We start from the raw sequence: 18404 nt of genomic DNA, 5'->3' as shown, positions 1-18404 counted from the left end.
GTTATTAAGGTAACACTTTGTGTTTCACTCAACTTTATTGCCAGCCATTTGGCCTATGGTATAATTATGCACTACTGCGTGTTTTGGACTAGTAGGTTTCTTTGTTCTTGTTATATTGTGGATTAACTTTGTCCATTGTTCAGTTATACAACTGTGTTAATGCACCGATGGTAATGTACTCTGAATTTTGAGGAAGTACATACTAAACAGTGCAGATATTAAATGGGGCAGCTGTGTACATTTTGAAACAGATTTCAAATATGTTTTCAGTATTCCCAACATTTCTGCAACATTGAAATGGTTTTTGTGACTTTAGATGTTAGTTTATTAACATACTGTAGACAATCAACACTGAATGTTATGTTCTCAATTACAAAATGTTTTCTGTGCTTCATTATGCCGTTATTTAAGCTAAGTTTGATAGACGTTAGTTTTTTCAGAGTGATGTGGCAAAACAAATGATACGAAAATTAAATAAGTTTACTATTTAAATATAGTAATGAAGATGCTACTATTTTGGGATAGATTTTTATTTTGATGGTGGGTAATTTTAGAACCACGGTCATGTAGTCTGTACATTTCTGTATTTGATTAGTAATCTGTGCTTTTCTGTTATGAAATTTATGCACATGTTAATTAGTGTGTGTGTGAAGGGTGCTGTTTATGGGGTAGTACATGTACTAAGAAACTTCTCATACTTTTTTTAATGGCACATTGGTTTGAATTTACAGGTAATAAAATCATTCCCAGTTAATCATCAGAGTTGAAGTACAGGGTGTACACCATGGTCTTTGTCAGAAGTACCTTTTCCCACAGATGACAATTGTTTGAGGTAGGTATGTTGTGTGTTGTTATTAGTAGTTCCTATAACTTGTGCAATGTATTGCATTTTATGATGTGAGGGGTATTTGCACTCACCAGTGTTATATATGTATATTTCTGGTTAAGCAAAATTGTTGCCTTTGATTCTCCGTTTTAGAAGTTGGCATCATTGGAGTAATGGAGATGTGAAAGGATAGTAATTTTCTTGACTGCTTGACTGACTACTTCATAACATAATCACTGACATTGTTGAGGCATTTCTGAAACAGTGCAGCTTCAGTTGCATGCACATCTCATAGGAGTCAGCCGCCAATATCCAGCACCACAAAGTCCCTTAAGTTGGCACCTCAGCTTAATTGTGGAAATGTATTGCTGCAAAAAAAGAATTCTTGAGGTGGAAAAGATGACAGTCACTTGGGCCAAGTTCACAGCTGTAATGCTGCTGGTTGGAAATGTCCCATGGAAAGTGATTCAGTAAATTCCGTGTCGTGTTGGCAGTTCAGATTCTTCCAGTATCATGTGTTTAAGATAATAATTTTCATAACTTTTAATCAAGCCTTTGCACAGTTAACTAGTGGACTCATTAACTGTTTCATTTCAACCACTACATTATGAAGTGTGGCATGTTACAGTGTAGATGCATCCCGAGTTGCATATTGCTGGTAATGAACTAGTTTTAAACCATAATTTGAGTTTAGTGCCTATAGTTACTGTGGGCAAGATTAGTATATGATTCAATGTGTATGAATAATATCCATAGGGGATGAAATTCACTTTCACTTCAGGTGAAATTTGAAATACTTTGTATAATGTCTACACAGAGCCTGAGCCTTCTTATTCTTTCTGATGTATCTGTGAAATTTTGCCTGTAGTTAACCGTTCTGACTATGACATGACAAACTTTCTATCATTACAAATACCTGCAAACTTTATGCAAAGTCTCTCTTACTTTATACTTACAGGTTCATGTTTTTGTTGGTAGTTGTGTATAAGAAACTGACAGTTCTAAGTTGGAAGGCGGTTATAACTGTTGATATGATACAAATTCCATTTTATTGTGAAAGTGTGTGGTGTGAGGTACTTTTGAGCTACTGGAAATAGCTTTGTTGTTGGTATCGCAAATTTTACCAAAAGGTGTGTGCTGTGTTGTGGAAGCTTTCATGTTCTTTTAGTTATTAAGGTAACACTTTGTGTTTTAGTCAACATTATTGCCAGCCATTTGGCCTATGGTATAATTATGCACTACTGCATATATGGCCTAGTATGTTTCTTTGTTCTTGTTATATCGTGGATTAACTTTGTCCATTGTTCAGTTATACAACTGTGTGAATGCACTGAGGGTAATGTACTCTGGATTTTGAGGAAGTACATATTAAACAGTGCAGATATTAAATGGGGCAGCTGAGTACATTTTGAAACAGATTTCAAATATGTTTTCAGTATTCCCAACATTTCTGCAACATTGAAATGGTTTTTGAGACTTTAGATGTTAGTTTATTAACATACTGTAGACAATCAACACTGAATGTTATGTTCTCAATTACAAAATGTTTTCTGTGCTTGTTTATGTTTTTGTTGACATCTTTTATGATGATTCCTCATTTGGGAGAGCCGCGAGACACAGTACCAATTTGTCTTGCTTTAGTGTGGATTCATATACAATTAGTTGCTAAGCAATAAGTCTAAAAACACAGAAACATAACTGTGAGAAAGAAATAGTCATTCCAGTTTATATAGCTTTTATTGATGTGCACTGTTGTAACAAAAATTATATGTAGTAATGTGTAAAAACAAAACGGATTGAAACAAGCGTTGGAGTACCACTGGTAGCAATTGAATGTTTTTAAATTTTATTTTTTATTACATACTGCTGTTACATCCTTAGTTTATATGCATCACTAAAGGTTAAACGAATGTTAATGTGGTGAGCAAATTGCTCCAATTGCAACTATCACGTTATGAGACTGCAGCCTTTAGTTGTCGATGAAGTAGCTCCCTTCTTGCCTCTCAATGATTGATTGCTACCCATTTTCCAACAGTGCTGAACAGATGTGGACAATCACTAACCCATCTTGTGGCCAATAACCACAATGCTAAGCATTGGTGACTTGGCAAGAACTGGTGTTCCCATTACGGGAAGGCCATTGGCACACTGGGGCACTCTGTTGTATTCTATAATGCATCTACCAATGAGTGAATTCCTTGGATTTGCAAGTTACTGGACTCTGTTGTAAAGCGGTTTCACTCTGCAATCAGGAATGAGTACCCTTGATGCTATTACATTAGGACTGCAGAATAATAAACCATGTAAAGAAAATTCCATTGATGGTGATTTCAGTGATAGCTAGTGTTTTTGTGTGTTTTTTATATTGATAAATGGTACTGCCTTAAGGAATGCTGCTGAGTAATTGGCATTCCTGCAAGTACATTGTCAGTGCTGAATCCTATGTACACTCTGTGTGTGTACTGTGCAAAGGCTAGGCATTAGTTACATGTGAAACCTGTGCATCAGATCTTGTGCACATCTCACGTACATCATCAGCAAAATTGTAAGTGTAATGTCAAAAGCCAATTGTTGGCACTAGATTTGGTGAACCTTACCCCATGTAGTTTAAATACAGAGTTTGGAAACCGTAATAATGCATAAATTTTTTAAGAAATAGAGGACTGTGAGATTCATAAAGCACTTATGATCACTTTATATTGTATTGAGTGCTTCAATCGAAATAATTGTTTGAGAGTTGTGGAAAATGAGCAGCACTATAGGATGGTGGCTTTGTTATCCCTTTGTAAGTCCTGAAATCATAACACCCTTCTCTTACAATAATGTTGAATAAGTCATAGTAGGTAATGGGGGCTTACCGTTATTTAAGCTAAGTTTGATAGACAGTAGGTTTTTTCAGAGTGATGTGACAAAACAAATGATATGAAAATTAAATAAGTTTACTATTTAAATATAGTAATGAAGATGCTCTTATTTTGGGATAGATTTTTATTTTGATGGTGTGTAATTTTAGAACCACGGTCATGTAGTCTGCACTTTTCTGTATTTGATTAGTAATCTGTGCTTTTCTGTTATGAAATTTATGAACATGTTTATTAGTGTGTGAGTGAAGGGTGCTGTTTATGGGGTAGTACATGTACTAAGAAACTTCCCATATTTTTTTAATGGCACATTGATTTGTATTTACAGGTAATAAAATCATTCCCAGGTAATCATCAGAGTTGAAGTACAGGGTGTACACCATGGTCTTTGTCAGACGTACCTTTCCCCACGGAAGACAATTGTTTGAGGTAGGTATGTTGTGTGTTATTATTAGTAGTTCCTGTAACTTGCGCAATGTACTGCATTATATGATGTGAGGGGTATTTGCACTTACCTGTTATATATATGTATATTTCTGGTTTTGCACAATTGTTGCCTTTGATACTCCGTTTTAGATGTTGGCATCATTGGAGTAATGGAGATGCGAAAGGATTGTAATTTTCTTGACTGCTTGACTGACTACTTCATAACATAATCACTGACATTGTTGAGGCATTTCTGAAACAGTGCAGCTTCAGTTGCATGCACATCTCATAGGAGTCAGCCGCCAATATCCAGCACCACAAAGTCCCTTAAGTTGGCACCTCAGCTTAATTGTGGAAATGTATTGCTGCAAAAAAAGAATTCTTGAGGTGGAAAAGATGACAGTCACTTGGGCCAAGTTCACAGCTGTAATGCTGCTGGTTGGAAATGTCCCATGGAAAGTGATTCAGTAAATTCCGTGTCATGTTTTCAGTTCAGATTCTTCCAGTATCTTGTGTTTAAGATAAGAATTTTCATAACTTTTAATCAAGCCTTTGCACAGTTAACTAGTGGACTCATTAACTGCTTCATTTCAACCACTACATTATGAAGTGTGGCATGTTACAATGTAGATGCATCCTGAGTTGCATATTGCTGGTAATGAACTAGTTTTAAACCATAATTTGAGTTTAGTGCCTATAGTTACTGTGGACAAGATTAGTATATGATTCAATGTGTATGAATTATATCCATAGGGGATGAAATTCACTTTCACTTCAGGTGAAATTTGAAATACTTTTGTATAATGTCTACACAGAGCCTGAGCCTTCTTATTCTTTGTGTATGTATCTGTGAAATTTTGCCTGTAGTTAACCGTTCTTACTATGACATGATAAACTTTCTATCATTACAAATACCTGCAAACTATTTGCAAAGTCTCTCTTACTTTATACTTACAGGTTCATGTTTTTCTTGGTAGGTGCGTATAAGAAACTGACAGTTCTAGATTGGAAGGCGGTTATAAGTGTTGATATGTTACAATAACATTTTATTGTGAAAGTGTGTGGTGTGAGGTACTTTTGAGCTACTGGAAATAGCTTTGTTGTTGGTATCACAAATTTTACCAAAAGGTGAGTGCTGTATTGTGGAAGCTTTCATGTTCTTTTAGTAATTTAGGTAACACTTTGTGTTTTACTCAACTTTATTGCTAGACATTTGGCCTATGGTATAATTATGCACTACTGCATATATGGACTAGTACGTTTCTTTGTTCTTGTTATATTATGGATTAACTTTGACCATTGTTCAGTTATACAACAGTGTGAATGCACTGAGGGTAATGTACTCTGAATTTTGAGGAAGTACATACTAAACAGTGCAGATATTAAATGGGGCAGCTGAGTACATTTTGAAACAGATTTCAAATATGTTTTCAGTATTCCCAACATTTCTGAACCATTGAAATGGTTTTTGAGACTTTAGATGTTAGTTTATTAACATACTGTAGACAATCAACACTGAATGTTATGTTCTCAATTACAAAATGTTTTCTGTGCTTCTTTATGTTTTTGTTGACATCTTTCATGATGATTCCTCAGTTGGGAGAGCTGCGAGACACAGTACCAATTTGTCTTGCTTTAGTGTGGATTCATATACAATTAGTTGCTAAGCAATAAGTCTGAAAAACACAGAAACATAACTGTGAGAAAGAAATAGTCATTCCAGTTTATATAGCTTTTATTGATGTGCACCGTTGTAACAAAAATTATATGTAGTAATGTGTAAAAACAAAACGGATTGAAACAAGCATTGGAGTACCACTGGTAGCAATTGAATGTTTTTAAATTTTATTTTTTATTACATACTGCTGTTACATCCTTAGTTTATATGCATCACTAAAGGTTAAACGAATGTTAATGTGGTGAGCAAATTGCTCGAATTGCAACTATCACGTTATGAGACTGCAGCCTTTAGTTGTCGATGAAGTAGCTCCCTTCTTGCCTCTCAATGATTGATTGCTACCCATTTTCCAACAGTGCTGAACAGATGTGGACAATCACTAACCCATCTTGTGGCCAATAACCACAATGCTAAGCATTGGTGACTTGGCAAGAACTGGTGTTCCCATTACGGGAAGGCCATTGGCACACTGGGGCACTCTGTTGTATTCTATAATGCATCTACCAATGAGTGAATTCCTTGGATTTGCAAGTTACTGGACTCTGTTGTAAAGCGGTTTCACTCTGCAATCAGGAATGAGTACCCTTGATGCTATTACGTTAGGACTGCAGAATAATAAACCATGTAAAGAAAATTCCATTGATGGTGATTTCAGTGATAGCTAGTGTTTTTGTGTGTTTTTTATATTAATAAATGGTACTGCCTTAAGGAATGCTGCTGAGTAATTGGCATTCCTGCAAGTACATTGTCAGTGCTGAATCCTATGTTCACTCTGTGTGTGTACTGTGCAAAGGCTAGGCATTAGTTACATGTGAAACCTGTGCATCAGATCTTGTGCACATCTCACGTACATCATCAGCAAAATTGTAAGTGTAATGTCAAAAGCCAATTGTTGGCACTAGATTTGGTGAACCTTACCCCATGTAGTTTAAATACAGAGTTTGGAAACCGTAATAATGCATAAATTTTTTAAGAAATAGAGGACTGTGAGATTCATAAAGCACTTATGATCACTTTATATTGTATTGAGTGCTTCAATCGAAATAATTGTTTGAGAGTTGTGGAAAATGAGCAGCACTATAGGAAGGTGGCTTTGTTATCCCTTTGTAAGTCCTGAAATCATAACACCCTTCTCTTACAATAATGTTGAATAAGTCATAGTAGGTAATGGGGACTTACCGTTATTTAAGCTAAGTTTGATAGACAGTAGTTTTTTCAGAGTGATGTGACAAAACAAATGATATGAAAATTAAATAAGTTTACTATTTAAATATAGTAATGAAGATGCTCTTATTGTGGGATAGATTTTTATTTTGATGGTGTGTAATTTTAGAACCACGGTCATGTAGTCTGCACTTTTCTGTATTTGATTAGTAATCTGTGCTTTACTGTTATGAAATTTATGCACATGTTTATTAGTGTGTGAGTGAAGGGTGCTGTTTATGGGGTAGTACATGTACTAAGAAACTTCCCATATTTTTTTTAATGGCACATTGATTTGTATTTACAGGTAATAAAATCTTTCCCAGTTAATCATCAGAGTTGAAGTACAGGGTGTACACCATGGTCTTTGTCAGACGTACCTTTCCCCACGGAAGACAATTGTTTGAGGTAGGTATGTTGTGTGTTATTATTAATAGTTCCTGTAACTTGTGCAATGTACTGCATTTTATAATGTGAGGGGTATTTGCACTTACCAGTTATATATATGTATATTTCTGGTTATGCACAATTGTTGCCTTTGATACTCCGTTTTAGATGTTGGCATCATTGGAGTAATGGAGATGTGAAAGGATAGTAATTTTCTTGACTGCTTGACTGACTACTTCATAACATAATCACTGACACTGTTGAGGCATTTCTGAAACAGTGCAGCTTCAGTTGCATGCACATCTCATAGGAGTCAGCCGCCAATATCCAGCACCACAAAGTCCCTTAAGTTGGCACCTCAGCTTAATTGTGGAAATGTATTGCTGCAAAAAAAGAATTCTTGAGGTGGAAAAGATGACAGTCACTTGGGCCAAGTTCACAGCTGTAATGCTGCTGGTTGGAAATGTCCCATGGAAAGTGATTCAGTAAATTCCGTGTCAAGTTTTCAGTTCAGATTCTTCCAGTATCTTGTGTTTAAGATAAGAATTTTCATAACTTTTAATCAAGCCTTTGCACAGTTAACTAGTGGACTCATTAACTGCTTCATTTCAACCACTACATTATGAAGTGTGGCATGTTACAATGTAGATGCATCCTTAGTTGCATATTGCTGGTAATGAACTAGTTTTAAACCATAATTTGAGTTTAGTGCCTATAGTTACTGTGGACAAGATTAGTATATGATTCAATGGGTATGAATTACATCCATAGGGGATGAAATTGACTTTCACTTCAGGTGAAATTTGAAATACTTTTGTATAATGTCTACACAGAGCCTGAGCCTTCTTATTCTTTGTGTATGTATCTGTGAAATTTTGCCTGTAGTTAACCGTTCTGACTATGACATGATAAACTTTCTATCATTACAAATACCTGCAAACTATTTACAAAGTCTCTCTTACTTTATACTTACAGGTTCATGTTTTTCTTGGTAGTTGCGTATAAGAAATTGACAGTTCTAAATTGGAAGGCGGTTATAACTGTTGATATGTTACAATAACATTTTATTGTGAATGTGTGTGGTGTGAGGTACTTTTGAGCTACTGGAAATAGCTTTGTTGTTGGTATCACAAATTTTACCAAAAGGTGTGTGCTGTATTGTGGAAGCTTTCATGTTCTTTTAGTTACTAAGGTAACACTTTGTGTTTTACTCTACTTTATTGCCAGCCATTTGGCCTATGGTATAATTACGCACTACTGCATATATGGACTAGTAGGTTTCTTTGTTCTTGTTATATTATGGATTAACTTTGTCCATTGTTCAGTTACACAACTGTGTGAATGCACTGAGGGTAATGTACTCTGAATTTTGAGGAAGTACATACTAAACAGTGCAGATATTAAATGGGGCAGCTGAGTACATTTTGAAACAGATTTCAAATATGTTTTCAGTATTCGCAACATTTCTGCAACATTGAAATGGTTTTTGTGACTTTAGATGTTAGTTTATTAACATACTGTAGACAATCAACACTGAATGTTATGTTCTCAATAACAAAATGTTTTCTGTGCTTCTTTATGTTTTTGTTGACATCTTTTATGATGATTCCTCCGTTGGGAGAGCCGCGAGACACAGTACCAATTTGTCTTGCTTTAGTGTGTATACATATACAATTAGCTGCAATGCAATAAGTCTAAAAACAGAGAAACATAACTGTGAGAAAGAAATTGTCATTCCAGTTTATATAGCTTTTATTGATGTGCACTGTTGTAACAAAAATTATATGTAGTAATGTGTAAAAACAAACCGGATTGAAACAACATTGGAGTACCACTGGTAGCAATTGAATGTTTTTAAATTTTATTTTTTATTACATACTGCTGTTACATCCTTAGTTTATATGCATCACTGAAGGTTAAACGAATGTTAATGTGGTGAGCAAATTGCTCGAATTGCAACTATCACGTTACGAGACTGCAGCCTTTAGTTGTCGATGAAGTAGCTCCCTTCTTGCCTCTCAATGATTGATTGCTACCCATTTTCCAACAGTGCTGAACAGATGTGGACAATCACTAACCCATCTTGTGGCCAAGAACCACAATGCTAAGCATTGGTGACTTGGCAAGAACTGGTGTTCCCATTACGGGAAGACCATTGGCACACTGGGGCACTCTGTTGTATTCTATAATGCATCTACCAATGAGTGAATTCCTTGGATTTGCAAGTTACTGGACTCTGTTGTAAAGCGGTTTCACTCTGCAATCAGGAATAAGTACCCTTGATGCTATTACGTTAGGACTGCAGAATAATAAACCATGTAAAGAAAATTCCATTGATGGTGATTTCAGTGATAGCTAGTGTTTGTGTGTGTTTTTTATATTGATAAATGGTACTGCCTTAAGGAATGCTGCTGAGTAATTGGCATTCCTTCAAGTACATTGTCAGTGCTGAATCCTATGTACACTCTGTGTGTGTACTGTGCAAAGGCTAGGCATTAGTTACATGTGAAACCTGTGCATCAGATCTTGTGCACATCTCACGTACATCATCAGCAAAATTGTAAGTGTAATGTCAAAAGCCAATTGTTGGCACTAGATTTGGTGAACCTTACCCCATGTAGTTTAAATACAGAGTTTGGAAACCGTAATAATGCATAAATTTTTTAAGAAATAGAGGACTGTGAGATTCATAAAGCACTTATGATCACTTTATATTGTATTGAGTGCTTCAATCGAAATAATTGTTTGAGAGTTGTGGAAAATGAGCAGCACTATAGGAAGGTGGCTTTGTTATCCCTTTGTAAGTCCTGAAATCATAACACCCTTCTCTTACAATAATGTTGAATAGGTCATAGTAGGTAATGGGGATTTACCGTTATTTAAGCTAAGTTTGATAGACAGTAGTTTTTTCAGAGTGATGTGGCAAAACAAATGATATGAAAACTAAATTAGTTTACTATTTAACTATAGTAATGAAGATGCTACTATTTTGGGATAGATTTTTATTTCGATGGTGTGTAATTTTAGAACCTCGGTCATGTAGTCTGTGCATTTCTGTATTTGATTAGTAATCTGTGCCATTCTGTTATGAAATTTAAACACATGTTAATTAGTGTGTGAGTGAAGGGTGCTGTTTATGGGGTAGTACATGTACTAAGAAACTTCTCATACTTTTTTTAATGGCACATTGATTTGTATTTACAGGTAATAAAATCATTCCCAGTTATACATCAGAGTTGAAGTACAGGGTGTACAACATGGTTTTTGTCAGAAGTACCTTTTCCCACGGATGACAATTGTTTGAGGTAGGTATGTTGTGTGTTATTATTAGTAGTTCCTGTAAATTGTGTAATGTATTGCATTTTATGATGTGTGGGGTATTTGCACTCACCAGTGTTATATATGTATATTTCTGGCTAAGCACAATTGTTGCCTTTGATACTCCGTTTTAGAAGTTGGCATCATTGGAGTAATGGAGATGTGAAAGGATAGTAATTTTCTTGACTGCTTGACTGACTACTTCATAACATAATCGCTGACATTGTTGAGGCATTTCTGAAACAGTGCAGCTTCAGTTGCATGCACATCTCATAGGAGTCAGCCGCCAATATCCAGCACCACAAAGTCCCTTAAGTTGGCACCTCAGCTTAATTGTGGAAATGTATTGCTGCAAAAAAAGAATTCTTGAGGTGGAAAAGATGACAGTCACTTGGGCCAAGTTCACAGCTGTAATGCTGCTGGTTGGAAATGTCCCATGGAAAGTGATTCAGTAAATTCCGTGTCGTGTTGGCAGTTCAGATTCTTCCAGTATCTTGTGTTTAAGATAAGAATTTTCATAACTTTTAATCAAGCCTTTGCACAGTTAACTAGTGGACTCATTAACTGCTTCATTTCAACCACTACATTGTGAAGTGTGGCATGTTACAATGTAGATGCATCCTGAGTTGCATATTGCTGGTAATGAACTAGTTTTAAACCATAATATGAGTTTAGTGCCTATAGTTACTGTGGACAAGATTAGTATATGATTCAATGTGTATGAATTATATCCGTAGGGGATGAAATTCACTTTCACTTCAGGTGAAATTTGAAATACTTTTGTATAATGTCTACACAGAGCCTGAGCCTTCTTATTCTTTGTGTATGTATCTGTGAAATTATGCCTGTAGTTAACCGTTCTGACTATGACATGATAAACTTTCTATCATTACAAATACCTGCAAACTATTTGCAAAGTCTCTCTTACTTTATACTTACAGGTTCATGTTTTTGTTGGTAGTTGCGTATAAGAAACTGACAGTTCTAAATTGGAAGGCGGTTATAACTGTTGATATGTTACAATAACATTTTATTGTGAAAGTGTGTGGTGTGAGGTACTTTTGAGCTACTGGAAATAGCTTTGTTGTTGGTATCGCAAATTCTACCAAAAGGTGTGTGCTGTATTGTGGAAGCTTTCATGTTCTTTTAGTTATTAAGGTAACACTTTGTGTTTTACTCAACTTTATTGCCAGCCATTTGGCCTATGGTATAATTATGCACTACTGCATATATGGACTAGTAGGTTTCTTTGTTCTTGTTATATCGTGGATTAACTTTGTCCATTGTTCAGTTATACAACTGTGTGAATGCACTGAGGGTAATGTACTCTGAATTTTGAGGAAGTACATACTAAACAGTGCAGATATTAAATGGGGCAGCTGAGTACATTTTGAAACAGATTTCAAATATGTTTTCAGTATTCCCAACATTTCTGCAACATTGAAATGGTTTTTGTGACTTTAGATGTTAGTTTATTAACGTACTGTAGACAATCAACACTGAATGTTATGTTCTCAATTACAAAATGTTTTCTGTGCTTGTTTATGTTTTTGTTGACATCTTTTATGATGATTCCTCAGTTGGGAGAGCCGCGAGACACAGTACCAATTTGTCTTGCTTTAGTGTGGATTCATATACAATTAGTTGCTAAGCAATAAGTCTAAAAACACAGAAACATAACTGTGAGAAAGAAATTGTCATTCCAGTTTATATAGCTTTTATTGATGTGCACTGCTGTAACAAAACGTATATGTAGTAATGTGTAAAAACAAACCGGATTGAAACAAGCATTGGAGTACCACTGGTAGCAATTGAATGTTTTTAAATTTTATTTTTTATTACATACTGCTGTTACATCCTTAGTTTATATGCATCACTAAAGGTTAAACGAATGTTAATGTGGTGAGCAAATTGCTCGAATTGCAACTATCACGTTACGAGACTGCAGCCTTTAGTTGTCGATGAAGTAGCTCCCTTCTTGCCTCTCAATGATTGATTGCTACCCATTTTCCAACAGTGCTGAACAGATGTGGACAATCACTAACCCATCTTGTGGCCAAGAACCACAACGCTAAGCATTGGTGACTTGGCAAGAACTGGTGTTCCCATTACGGGAAAGCCAGTGGCACACTGGGGCACTCTGTTGTATTCTATAATGCATCTACCAATGAGTGAATTCCTTGGATTTGCAAGTTACTGGACTCTGTTGTAAAGCGGTTTCACTCTGCAATCAGGAATGAGTACCCTTGATGCTATTACGTTAGGACTGCAGAATAATAAACCATGTAAAGAAAATTCCATTGATGGTGATTTCAGTGATAGCTAGTGTTTTTGTGTGTTTTTTATATTGATAAATGGTACTGCCTTAAGGAATGCTGCTGAGTAATTGGCATTCCTGCAAGTACATTGTCAGTACTGAATCCTATGTACACTGTGTGTGTGTACTGTGCAAAGGCTAGGCATTAGTTACATGTGAAACCTGTGCATCAGATCTTGTGCACATATCACGTACATCATCAGCAAAATTGTAAGTGTAATGTCAAAAGCCAATTGTTGGCACTAGATTTGGTGAACCTTACCCCATGTAGTTTAAATACAGAGTTTGGAAACCGTAATAATGCATAAATTTTTTAAGAAATAGAGGACTGTGAGATTCATAAAGCACTTATGATCACTTTATATTGTATTGAGTGCTTCAATCGAAATAATTGTTTGAGAGTTGTGGAAAATGAGCAGCACTATAAGAAGGTGGCTTTGTTATCCCTTTGTAAGTCCTGACATCATAACACCCTTCTCTTACAATAATGTTGAATAAGTCATAGTAGGTAATGGGGACTTACCGTTATTTAAGCTAAGTTTGATAGACAGTAGTTTTTTCAGAGTGATGTGACAAAACAAATGATATAAAAATTAAATAAGTTTACTATTTGAATATAGTAATGATGATGCTACTATTTTGGGATAGATTTTTATTTTGATGGTGTGTAATTTTAGAACCACGGTCATGTAGTCTGCACTTTTCTGTATTTGATTAGTAATCTGTGCTTTTCAGTTATGAAATTTATGCACATGTTTATTAGTGTGTGAGTGAAGGGTGCTGTTTATGGGGTAGTACATGTACTAAGAAACTTCCCATATTTTTTTTAATGGCACATTTATTTGTATTTACAGGTAATAAAATCATTCCCAGTTAATCATCAGAGTTGTAGTACAGGGTGTACACCATGGTCTTTGTCAGAAGTACCTTTCCCCACGGAAGACAATTGTTTGAGGTAGGTATGTTGTGTGTTATTATTAGTAGTTCCTGTAACTTGTGCAATGTATTGCATTTCATGATGTGAGGGGTATTTGCACTCACCAGTGTTATATATGTATATTTCTGGTTAAGCACAATTGTTGCCTTTGATACTCCGTTTTAGAAGTTGGCATCATTGGAGTAATGGAGATGTGAAAGGATAGTAATTTTCTTGACTGCTTGACTGACTACTTCATAACATAATCACTGACATTGTTGAGGCATTTCTGAAACAGTGCAGCTTTAGTTGCATGCACATCTCATAGGAGTCAGCCGCCAATATCCAGCACCACAAAGTCCCTTAAGTTGGCACCTCAGCTTAATTGTGGAAATGTACTGCTGCAAAAAAAGAATTCTTGAGGTGGAAAATATGACAGTCACTTGGGCCAAGTTCACAGCTGTAATGCTGCTGGTTGGAAATGTCCCATGGAAAGTGAGTCAGTAAATTCCGTGTCGTGTTGGCAGTTCAGATTCTTCCAGTATCATGTGTTTAAGATAAGAATTTTCATAACTTTTAATCAAGCCTTTGCACAGTTAACTAGTGGACTCATTACCTGCTTCATTTCAACCACTACATTATGAAGTGTGGCATGTTACAATGTAGATGTATCCTGAGTTGCATATTGATGGTAATGAACTAGATTTAAACCATAATTTGAGTTTAGTGCCTATAGTTACTGTGGACAAGATTAGTATATGCTTCAATGTGTATGAATTATGTCCATAGGGGATGAAATTCACTTTCACTTCAGGTGAAATTTGAAATACTTTTGTATAATGTCTACACAGAGCCTGAGCCTTCTTATTCTTTGTGTATGTATCTGTGAAATTTTGCCTGTAGTTAACCGTTCTGACTATGAGATGACAAACTTTCTATCATTACAAATACCTGCAAACTTTTTGCAAAGTCTCTCTTACTTTATACTTACAGGTTCATGTTTTTCTTGGTAGTTGCGTATAAGAAACTGACAGTTTTAAGTTGGAAGGCGGTTATAACTGTTGATATGTTACAATAACATTTTATTGTGAAAGTGTGTGGTGTGAGGTACTTTTGAGCTACTGGAAATAGCTTTGTTGTTGGTATCACAAATTTTACCAAAAGGTGTGTGCTGTATTGTGGAAGCTTTCATGTTCTTTTAGTTATTAAGGTAACACTTTGTGTTTTACTCAGCTTTATTGCCTGACATTTGGCCTATGGTATAATTATGCACTACTGCATATATGGACTAGTAGGTTTCTTTGTTCTTGTTATATTATGGATTAACTTTGTCCATTGTTCAGTTATACAACTGTGTGAATGCACTGAGGGTAATGTACTCTGAATTTTGAGGAAGTACATACTCAACAGTGCAGATATTAAATGGGGCAGCTGAGTACATTTTGAAACAGATTTCAAATATGTTTTCAGTATTCGCAACATTTCTGCAACATTGAAATGGTTTTTGTGACTTTAGATGTTAGTTTATTAACATACCGTAGACAATCAACACTGAATGTTATGTTCTCAATTACAAAATGTTTTCTGTGCTTCTTTATGTTTTTGTTGACATCTTTTATGATGATTCCTCCGTTGGGAGAGCCGCGAGACACAGTACCAATTTGTCTTGCTTTAGTGTGGATTCATATACAATTAGTTGCTAAGCAATAAGTCTAAAAACACAGAAACATAACTGTGAGAAAGAAATTGTCCTTCCAGTTTATATAGCTTTTATTGATGTGCACTGTTGTAACAAAACTTATATGTAGTAATGTGTAAAAACAAACCGGATTGAAACAAGCATTGGAGTACCACTGGTAGCAATTGAATGTTTTTAAATTTTATTTTTTATTACATACTGCTGTTACATCCTCAGTTTATATGCATCACTAAAGGTTAAACGAATGTTAATGTGGTGAGCAAATTGCTCCAATTGCAACTATCACGTTATGAGACTGCAGCCTTTAGTTGTCGATGAAGTAGCTCCCTTCTTGCCTCTCAATGATTGATTGCTACCCATTTGCCAACAGTGCTGAACAGATGTGGACAATCACTAACCCATCATGTGGCCAAGAACCACAATGCTAAACATTGGTGACTTGGCAAGAACTGGTGTTCCCATTACGGGAAGGGCATTGGCACACTGGGGCACTCTGTTGTATTGTATAATGCATCTACCAGTGAGTGAATTCCTTGGATTTGCAAGTTACAGGACACTGTTGTAAAGCAGTTTCACTCTGCAATCAGGAATTAGTACCCTTGATGCTATTACGTTAGGACTGCAGATTAATAAACCATGTAAAGAAAATTCCATTGATGGTGATTTCAGTGATAGGTAGTGTTTTTGTGTGTTTTTTATATTGATAAATGTTACTGCCTTAAGGAATGCTGCTGAGTAATTGGCATTCCTGCAAGTACATTGTCAGTGCTGAATCTTATGTACACTCTGTGTGTGTACTGTGCAAAGGCAAGGTATAATTACATGTGAAACCTGTGCATCAGATCTTGTGCACATCTCACGTACATCATCAGCAAAATTGTAAGTGTAATGTCAAAAGCCAAATGTTGGCACTAGATTTGGTGAACCTTACCCCATGTAGTTTACATACAGAGTTTGGAAACCATAATAATGCATAAATTTTTTAAGAAATAGGGGACTGTGAGATTCATAAAGCACTTATGATCACTTTATATTGTATTGAGTGCTTCAATCGAAATAATTGTTTGAGAGTTGTGGAAAATGAGCAGCACTATAAGAAGGTGGCTTTGTTATCCCTTTGTAAGTCCTGAAATCATAACACCCTTCTCTTACAATAATGTTGAATAAGTCATAGTAGGTAATGGGGACTTACCGTTATTTAAGCTAAGTTTGATAGACAGTAGTTTTTTCAGAGTGATGTGGCAAAACAAATGATATGAAAATTAAGTAAGTTTACTATTTAAATATAGTAATGAAGATGCTACTATTTTGGGATAGATTTTTATTTCGATGGTGGGTAATTTTAGAACCACGGTCATGTAGTCTGTACATTTCTGTATTTGATTAGTAATCTGTGCTTTTCTGTTATGAAATTTATGAACATGTTAATTAGTGTGTGAGTGAAGGGTGTTGTTTATGGGGTAGTACATGTACTAAGAAACTTCTCATACTTTTTTAATGGCACATTGATTTGTATTTACAGGTAATAAAATCAATCCCAGTTAATCATCAGAGTTGAAGTACAGGGTGTACACCATGGTCTTTGTCAGAAGTACCTTTTCCCACGGAAGACAATTGTTTGAGGTAGGTATGTTGTGTGTTATTATTAGTAGTTCCTGTAACTTGTGCAATGTACTGCATTTTATGATGTGAGGGGTATTTGCACTTACCAGTTATATATATGTATATTTCTGGTTATGCACAATTGTTGCCTTTGATACTCCGTTTTAGGTGTTGGCATCATTGGAGTAATGGAGATGTGAAAGGATAGTAATTTTCTTGACTGCTTGACTGACTACTTCATAACATAATCACTGACATTGTTGAGGCATTTCTGAAACAGTGCAGCTTCAGTTGCATGCACATCTCATAGGAGTCAGCCGCCAATATCCAGCACCACAAAGTCCCTTAAGTTGGCACCTCAGCTTAATTGTGGAAATGTATTGCTGCAAAAAAAGAATTCTTGAGGTGGAAAAGATGACAGTCACTTGGGCCAAGTTCACAGCTGTAATGCTGCTGGTTGGAAATGTCCCATGGAAAGTGATTCAGTAAATTCCGTGTCATGTTTTCAGTTCAGATTCTTCCAGTATCTTGTGTTTAAGATAATAATTTTCATAACTTTTAATCAAGCCTTTGCACAGTTAACTAGTGGACTCATTAACTGCTTCATTTCAACCACTACATTATGAAGTGTGGCATGTTACAATGTAGATGAATCCTGAGTTGCATATTGCTGGTAATGAACTAGTTTTAAACCATAATTTGAGTTTAGTGCCTATAGTTACTGTGGACAAGATTAGTATATGATTCAATGGGTATGAATTATATCCATAGGGGATGAAATTCACTTTCACTTCAGGTGAAATTTGAAATACTTTTGTATAATGTCTACACAGAGCCTGAGCCTTCTTATTCTTTGTGTATGTATCTGTGAAATTTTGCCTGTAGTTAACCGTTCTGACTATGACATGATAAACTTTCTATCATTACAAATACCTGCAAACTATTTGCAAAGTCTCTCTTACTTTATACTTACAGGTTCATGTTTTTGTTGGTAGTTGCGTATAAGAAACTGACAGTTCTAAATTGGAAGGCGGTTATAACTGTTGATATGTTACAATAACATTTTATTGTGAAAGTGTGTGGTGTGAGGTACTTTTGAGCTACTGGAAATAGCTTTGTTGTTGGTATCACAAATTTTACCAAAAGGTGTGTGCTGTATTGTGGAAGCTGT

This window comes from Schistocerca americana, chromosome X, assembly GCF_021461395.2.
Source record: "Schistocerca americana isolate TAMUIC-IGC-003095 chromosome X, iqSchAmer2.1, whole genome shotgun sequence".
NCBI lineage: Eukaryota > Metazoa > Arthropoda > Insecta > Orthoptera > Acrididae > Schistocerca > Schistocerca americana.
This window is presented reverse-complemented; position numbering follows the sequence as displayed.